Below are 9,323 nucleotides of genomic sequence, written 5' to 3'. Positions count from 1 at the left end.
GACAGTTTACCGTGCATGCGAGATAGAAATCAAATTCGTTGTGTTCACGTGCTTGAGTGAACGCAGAACTAAATTTGGGCGTGATCGTTTATCACACAACATTTTTTGTATTCTTTTTTAAAGAAAGGTGACGTGCGCTAAAATATAATTGCGCCAATGTACTAGCACTTGCGTTTGCGCTAAAATACGTATGCGCCAAATTTTCTCGTTTTACAGTATATATATTGAAACACAATAAAATCCACAGTGGTCGGCGAGTTATAGATAAAAATTAAATAAGAAAAAACGAAAAACGTTCAATATAGCTTAAGCGCTTTCATTTTAAAATCTTCAGAAGCTATATAATGGTAACATAGTAACGTGACGTCAAAAAACTTGAACGTTGAATGGCAATGTCTATTATGACGTCATAGCTAGATTTAGCGGAAAAAATATAATTTGCAACATAGTAGATAACATACAATTCAATACATTATTATTACAAACAGTTCAATTTGGGTTTAAAAATACGTATGAAATGTTTTTCATGAAAACGGACATAACGAACGATCTTTTAAGAGAACTGATTGATGCAGTAAAGCAGTCAAATAGTGTGGGAACATCTTCCAACAATGTTATCATCGACAATATAGAGAATACAGAAGATACGGAGGAGACGTACCTGAAAACAACTGATATGGAGGTAAGCTCATACCAATCACCAACATTAATGATTCAAAGAGAAACAAATGAGCTTATGTTACAAAAAGAAGCATATCGGATTAAACAAAGAATTAAAGCCGAATGGAGTAGACTTCTTAACTACAGAAAACAAACATACTACAAGCAAATTAACATTGCTAATCATGCAAATTACTTTGAAAAATGGATAAGTCAGGACAATCCCATCATCCCTCGAAAATTCAGAATCAAGGAAATTCGTGGAGAACCGAAAAACCAAACTGAAATTCGGGTAGAAATGGCTATAAATCGGGTAAACGGAGAGATATCATTGCTGCGAATGAGAGCAGAAAACAATCAATTGAAGGTTTTAAAGATTGATGAAGAAATTGATCAAATGTTACATCAAAATGCCAGTGGATTTATCCTAGAAAAATTGCAGAAAATGTGGAAATCTGACTGTCAAAAGGAGGAGGACCGATCGTTCAACAGATGGCGGTACACCGAAGCCTGGTTACTTGATTATGCGAAAAATTACGGCAAAGATAATGTTAAACAACCACATATACAGCCGACTTCTAAGAAACCAAAACCGACTTCAAGCTCACATAAACAAACAACAAAGCAAAACCTAAATGCAAGCTATGCTTCTGTAGTGGGTATGGATTCTGAGAATGCTGAACAAACGGAAACCACTTCTCCTGTAACCAACAATAGTAAAATACATGGAAATTCCTCAACATCCAATAGACAAGGGCGAGAACAACAATACGCCAGACAGACGCCATACAGGAATCAGAGAGTTTACAATGATAAACTAAAAAATCAAAAAACGGATTGCCGCAGGAGAACCAATCAAAACCATTATGGTCAAAGACCTAAACGGCACAGACCATCAAACATCTACAGAGATGGGAAAACAACCTTTATTGGACGTGGAGTACAACATCATTTTTTAGGAGGAGGCAAGCCCAATCGAGGGCAAAGCTACATACCGAGGAAACGCCAACAACGGCCACAGATGTATTAGATGCTCGTGAAGCTAATATCACACAGCAACCAATACAACATAATCCTAAAGTGTTCAACCTCTCGAACAGAGTATTGAATGAAACTGAAATAAAATTATTATCAAAAGGTATGAAATATACACCAACTCCCCGTATGAATAACGAACAACTTAAAACGGATATTAAGGAATATACAAGAAAACTTCGACTAAAGGAATATTTTAACGAGGATGATGACGATTCTACACAAAATCTAAATGAGGAACAAGAACAGGATCTCGTCACAAACAAGTCAGATTTTAATCCAAAACGGGGTAGAAATCAAACTTTAGATACAGTGTGTAATACTCTTGATAATTTCCAACTTTCTAACGTTCCAAGACAAACAAAGTCAATTCTATCGAAAAAAGAGGAACAAGCCTTAAAAGATTTATGTGATGATGACAGCATTGTTATCAAAGAGGCCGAGAAAGGAGGCGGAGTTGTTGTAATGAATAAGGCATATTATGAAGTTAAAATATTAGATATGCTTAATGACCCAGAATATTATAAACACGTTGAAGAAAACCAGGAGAAAAAAACTCTGTCAAAAATAAAACAATTTGTGAATGAAAATTTGTCAAATATCACTACAAAGGAAAGAGACTATCTTATTAACTTTGACGCCCGAGAAAGTCAATTCTACGGATTACCAAAAGTGCATAAATCATTACAAATAAAAAATGCTGTAGAAACCCAGACTGGAGAATATATTTGCTGCCTACGCAGCACAGTTAAGGCTGGAATTTGGAGGCGGGGCTTATTTTGATCAACTTTGAACTCATGAATATTCATTAGATATGTAATTTAACGTAAATAGCATCTATTAATGGTAGTTGATTAGTTTTTGGATTTAATTTCTTGTTGAAGAGAGTTAAATCAAATATTAAACCCCTCATTGTGCAATAATGATCTTTATTTACTTATTTTCAATGAAAACATTAATTGTCGTTTGGTTCCGATCCGCTCCCTTCCGACGCTTGTATCGATCCGTGACGTGTCGACTATTTTTAGCTGGTAGCAAAATGGCAGGCATGGATGTAAACATGTGCGCCGAGATGTTGTGGATTGATACTATGCGTGTGGATGTCGAACTATGCAGGAGATATGGTAAGTATTGGTCAAATCATTTCATAAACTAACGCAAACAGTATGATAAAGAATGTAAACGCAGTACTTATTGTGTGCTGAAACAACAAAGTGATGTACGGATCGATAACGTTATGTGTTTTCATACGACCACATGTTGTAAATAATTATGAAGTTTTATTACTTTTCAAAGCACTAGCATGTCATTTTGTTACACAAATGATTATGTATATCTATACTTTAATTGCATATAACTTATTATTTTAAAAAATATTTAAAGAGTATTTAAATCCAACTTGTTGAAAACGTCTTGGACAAATAAATGTCGATGGCGATTTATCAGCTTTTCCCCATGACATCAGATTTTACCTGAATGCACAACCTTCCAGTTCCACATTGATTATTTATCAGCGACGCCTTACATGTATCAATGTAGATGATAAGTAGTGCCACTGTTTTAGACTGTGTTGGTATATTTACATGGACTGGTATATAATCAATATTTTAATTTTTGCATGTGTACCAATTAATTAAAAGAAATCATTTTTACTCTGACAAATTGCCTTAAAGTATCACTTCAGGCTTCAGGATCATGAAGGAATATTAGACTAAGTCAAAATTTCAGGCAACCATAATATTATTGTTCATCATAAAATATCGATTAAAATTTGTAATTGACAAATCTATATCAAGACAATGTTAGTAGCGTTTCAATTTTGTCAGTGATTTCAATCTAGAGGCGTTAAGACAGTGTACAATTTTTGACTTAAGTCTAAGATTGCTTCATGATCCTGAAGCCTGACTGCTGATCCATGTGGCTTCAAATGAAAATGTCACTGCTTAGCTTGTTTACATTGAAATTAAATAGTCTTAATATTTATTTAGAATTAATTTCAATATAACAGTGTGTCATAATTTATATTACCAGTATATGTAAAATTATGGTCTAGAATAAAAAAAAAGATGATACAAGATAGGTTAAAATAATTGTTGTGAGAATTATTACCTCTGAGTCTCTAATATTGTATTGTTTTGCTGACCAGTCTTAACTATCAACATGATCATGCAGGTTGTTTAACATGTTTAATTTATCAGAACAATTTTAAATGAAAGGTGCGGGGTACCCGTGTCATCTTAAATATCAACATGATCAGGTTTTTTAACATGTTTAAATTATCAGAACAATTTTTAAATGAAATTATTTGTCAGGCGCATTGACTGTCCTTGCAGACAATTAAAGATTTTTTTCAAAGCAATACAGTTATCTTTGTTAGGTAACATTACATTGTTAATAGCTACAACTAGATTGTCATCCCCTTCATTCAACTCGCATCATGCAATTACTGTACACCCTGCTTTCAATGACAGGGGTCAGTCAAAACATTTCGTTGAGACTTATCTGAAGTTAAGGCGGCTATGTCGATTCAAAGCTTTTATGTAGTGCACTGTAAAATTTTGACTTTATTTGTTTTAATTGACCGGAATACATAATCTAGAAAGAAAAAGAGTGATAGCCTTGAGGTTTCAAAATAAGAGGTGCTATTTTTTGTTTTTCACACCTTTATTAGCTGATCGCCAGCCTCAAAGACTTCATACTAATCAACTATTACTTGTATCGCTGCATAAAATTTGAGTGCAAGTCTAAATAACTGGTAATTTTTATGATTTCATTTACGCTGTACCTTATACATGTATTTCATTTGTAGACTCCTATACTACTTGTGTTGTGTAGAAGAGGTGAAAGATGCGGGGTACCCGTGTCATGGTGTTTGATTCCATATGATGTATGCTCCAGTGACTCATTACAATCAACTGCTTCAGCCCCTAAGTTGAATTTATCCAATTGCATTTAACATGTTTTTGGTAAGATTTAAAAATACAGTGCCTTACATATATATTTTCTGTGGGTGGAGACTACACTGCATGTATTTGTGTGTTTTCATTCTGCTGGAAATGTAATTAAACTTGCTTTGAGAGTATGCACTATATCGCAAACATTGATTGCTTAGCATTATCCCTTGACGATAAAGATTGTTTTAATAGGGGGGGGGGGGGTTCTTTCTGCTATTGTAAACATTTATATCTAAGTCATCTTGGAGTATTAAGTTCTCTTGATTTTATTTAGTATATTGGGAACATTTGTTAATTGCCACAAGAAAATCTGTAATGTTAATAATAATATATATTTATATTTAATATATAAAGAAATCAAAATTTAGGAAGAAAGAACATAAAATATATGTACATGTAAATGTCCAAGTGGCATTTCCAATTATTCTTCTATGTAACAGTGTGTTTTTTCACAGAGGCTACATGTAACTCTTTGCTCATAGGGTTGTATTTTATCAAAAAAGATTTCTCAGGGTGAAAGTTCATTTTTCGTCATTTGACATTGTTTAGTTTATACTGTTGTAAAGTGCAAGTGCTAAAATATATAATGTTAATACCGGTATGTTAAACTTTGTAGGCTTATGCGTGAGACCATCTGTATCAATTGGTGAATTGGCTGGTTCTACCTCCCTATGTTCCTGCCTGTTACCCAGCTTTTCCTATGTGGAGACCATCGGCATAATTTTGTATGAGGAAAACAATTATGTGCATTGATAACCTCCAAACAGAAATATCAACATGATTATATATGTTAATTATACATATACAAACCTAATCTTAGTACATGTATTTATATGTTGAATCTGAGCTAAGGATTTTGCAACTCTTGGTGTTTTTTTTTAAATTGTTAGCAATGATATTTAAAACTTAAACAGTCAAAATTAATGTTCATATGCAAATATTATTTATTTAAACCATTATTTATTTGTTAACAGTTTCCTGACTATGAGTTATTTTTTCAATATTCCCTTGAAAAATGAATAATAAATGTTTGAAAATCTATGTATTTGTTGTTGTGATCAACACTCAAAATCTAGGAATTTACATTTTTGTTCATGTATTGTTGTTTGAGTATTTGTTTATTAAGAAGGGGGTGAGGGTAAGAGTTTTGTGCTTGTCCTCTCTTAAAAACTAATAGCAATGTTGAGGAATACTTTCAAAAAAATAAACAGCAATTTTGAAAGAGAATGTGTTTTAAAATATATTTCATTTACCAATTATTGATTTAGGTAAAAAATAAAATGAAAAAATGCACGGCTTTGATTGTCGCCGATTACATGCACGGATCTTTTTTTTTGGGGGGGGGGGTGGTCAGCTAGAGGGAACCAGATCCCCCCTGCAAAATTCAAATTTATTTAAATTACATTACAAAATATACCTTGGACCACCCCCTTCCTGGCAAACTCAAATAACTGTCTCAAAAAACTTTCTGGATCCGCGCATGGAATATAAAGAGGTAATGCATGTCGTAGTTATCTCTCATGTTTTTTTTCTTTTGATGAATTACTGACCCACGCTGTCACTTGAAATTTATCAATGTATAATATTTATTTCTACTTAAGTTACAATTTTGCCTCCAGCAATACAACCAAGGGAAAATATCGCAAAATGCTCGTAATGTAATTCACATTTCCCGCAACACTATATCCACAGAGTTATTTCCCTTAGCCGAAATCTAGATCGGCATTGCGTTTGAAAAGGGGGTTAAGTTAAGGAAAATACATGTACATCATCTTCAACGCATTTTCGCAAGGGCATAACCTGCATGGATACTTTTGATATTTTACACAGTGATCAAGAAGGTTTTGAGGTAACTGAAAAATGCTGCTGCTTTGTTTCATTCTCCGGATTTGTCTTATTCGTTGATGAAAAATGACGTGATACCCCCGTAAATGATGGATTGTCGAGTGTATTTTTGGAAATGGCGTTGTAATTAACTCGATTCCATTAAAGCAGCAGTGATTTTTGGGTGAAGGAGATCACATTATACTTATACATGCAAAACAAATAAATGTACAACGGGGGTATGCCCTTGCGATATTGAAAAATATGTGTGACATAGAAAAATGTCTATAAATATCGATGTCACGTGATAGGCACGTGATGACGGTAAATGCACATGTGTGTCGTAACACATGGGTCACTTGAGTTAAGCTAATATTATTATGGGAAAAGCTGTATGCGAGTTTTGATTAATACGACCATCATATTTGTAGCTCGTTTTTGATGACATATTTCTTGGTAATTTAAGCATATGCAACCTTAACAGTGCTGCGTAAATCCAGAAGACCTCTCTTTTAGACCTATAGTAGGAGGACCTAATTCATCCACCCAAAGATTAAGTCATTTGATTGATATTTTACTAAAACCCTACTGTGAAAAAGTTCCCAGTTTTATTAAGGATGATGTGAATTTTATAAACCAATTGCCTGAAAGTGTTCAACATACCGCAAAACTTGTGTCATTTGACGTGGTCAGTTTATATTCTAATATACCAACAGAGCTTGGAATAAAAGCGGTGAGCTATTGGATCAACAAGCATCCTGAAATTCTACAAGATCGCTTTACAAAAGAATTTATACTCGAAGGATTACATATACTACTTCAAAACAACACCTTTGCATTCGGAAAAAATCATTATTTACAAGTGAAAGGTACAGCAATGGGGACAAAGGTGGCACCAACATACGCCACTCTTACTCTTGGATACCTTGAAGAAAAGCTACACGAACAAATACTTTCACTCTGGGGAGAAGAAGAAGCCAGATCTGTTAAATCTAGTTGGAAACGATTTTTAGACGATTGCTTTATCTTATGGAATAATAGTGACGAAAATTTAAAGATATTTCATCAACTTGTGAACAACCTTGATCCCAACATCAAATTTACTTTAGAAAGTAGTGACACCAAATTACCATTTTTGGACGTTCTGGTAATAAAGAAGAATTCAAAACTTTTTACTGATATATACTACAAAACAACTGACACACATCAACATCAATATGTCACCCTCATCATACAAAAACTGCTATTCCATATAATTTAGCTCGACGTATTTGTACCATTGTGAGCGATGAAAACACCCAAGACATACGCCTCAGGGAACTCAAACATTACCTCACTAACCAAGGTTATCCCGAAGGTCTCATTGACGACGGAATTCGTAAAGCCAGGAAGTATGATAGATCGGAATTATTAGCCAGTAAACATCCGAAAAAACCATTGATATTATTCCATTTGTACATACTTTTAATCCAAGAAATATGAACATTACGCCAAAAATTCATCAGTTTAATAATATCCTCATCAACGACCAATCCACGAAAGAAATTTACAAAGATGTGAACTTCATTAACAGCAGACGTCAGCCTAAAAATCTAAAACGAATATTGTGCACTTCCCATTTTGATACTAAACACACAGTTACTAAGTGTAGAAACCCACGATGCGGGACCTGTGACCATATTACAGAGGGATCTAAGTACGACTTCAGCGGAAAAGAATTCATCGTAAAGACGGATATGTCATGTGACACTAAGAATGTATTATATGTTATAACATGTCCAGGCTGCAACGAGTACTATTTTGGGGAAACAAGCAATCCACTTCGGGCCCGTGTGCGTGTACATAAACAACACATAAACACCCCGGGATATCGACAGATACCGTTAAGAGAGCATTTGGACACTTGCGGCAATAAACAGTTTAAAATATTTCCATTTTACAAACTGTTGAGTGACAGTAATGTGCAAAGAAGAGTAAAAGAAAGACATTTCATACGTATTTTTAAACCCAAATTGAACTGTTTGTAATAATAATGTATTGAATTGTATGTTATCTACTATGTTGCAAATTTTTCGTGTTTTCTTATTTAATTTTTATCTATATATATATATATATATATATATATATATATATATATATATATATATATATATATATATATATATATATATATATATATATATATATAATAAAAAATAACAGAAAGCCGATTCAAAACTCTACCGGTTTCATTATAATCTTCAGGAGTTTGAACAATCACCATAGATACATAAGTACATACATTTCAAATGATCATTGTGATGTCATATAACATCAAGTATATGTTGCGCTTTTCAGAGTTCATTATGACGTCATAGTATAAGCGTTTTGTAATAGTACGGGAAAAACATATAATATATTCAAATATTCTATAATTGTACAAGAAAAACATAAAATATATTCAAACATTCATAATTATCATGATAATAATCATAATTCATAATTATATATATATATATATTAAAAAACTTTTAAAACACTGTTTCAAAATATTTCGACCGTGTTACCGGTCTTCATCAGTCGGTGTTTATTGTCTATAGCAACACAACGTAGAACATATACTATGACGTCACAATATGAATACAGTCTGGCAAGTGACGTCATACAACAATATTGCGCCAAAAACATATGAAATATAGGTGAGAGTCTATAGAAAGCACATTGATAGCCGTAATTAGTACATAAACAAGTAATATATGAAAAATGTATAGATAACGGGACATAAAAAAAAGGAAATGTCTATACAAACTAGTAATAATGTAGTCTAAAGACAATAATGTTCCCTTTTGTTTATACCAAAAGGCATATAGG

The 9,323-nt window shown here is 33.2% G+C and overlaps 1 long non-coding RNA gene across 1 annotated transcript; it reads left to right on the top strand.

The window, feature by feature from the left end:
• The first annotated feature begins 2,462 nt into the window (after window positions 1–2,462).
• Window positions 2,463–5,690, top strand: LOC128187160 (uncharacterized). The gene is made up of 3 exons (XR_008244039.1): window positions 2,463–2,819; window positions 4,505–4,661; window positions 5,266–5,690. It is a non-coding gene; the product is annotated as an uncharacterized LOC128187160 (long non-coding RNA).
• The last annotated feature ends 3,633 nt before the right edge of the window (window positions 5,691–9,323 follow it).

This window comes from Crassostrea angulata, chromosome 6 (genome assembly GCF_025612915.1).
Source record: "Crassostrea angulata isolate pt1a10 chromosome 6, ASM2561291v2, whole genome shotgun sequence".
NCBI lineage: Eukaryota > Metazoa > Mollusca > Bivalvia > Ostreida > Ostreidae > Magallana > Magallana angulata.
Note: the sequence above shows the minus strand (reverse complement) of the source record. Positions and strands in the feature narration are given on the sequence as shown.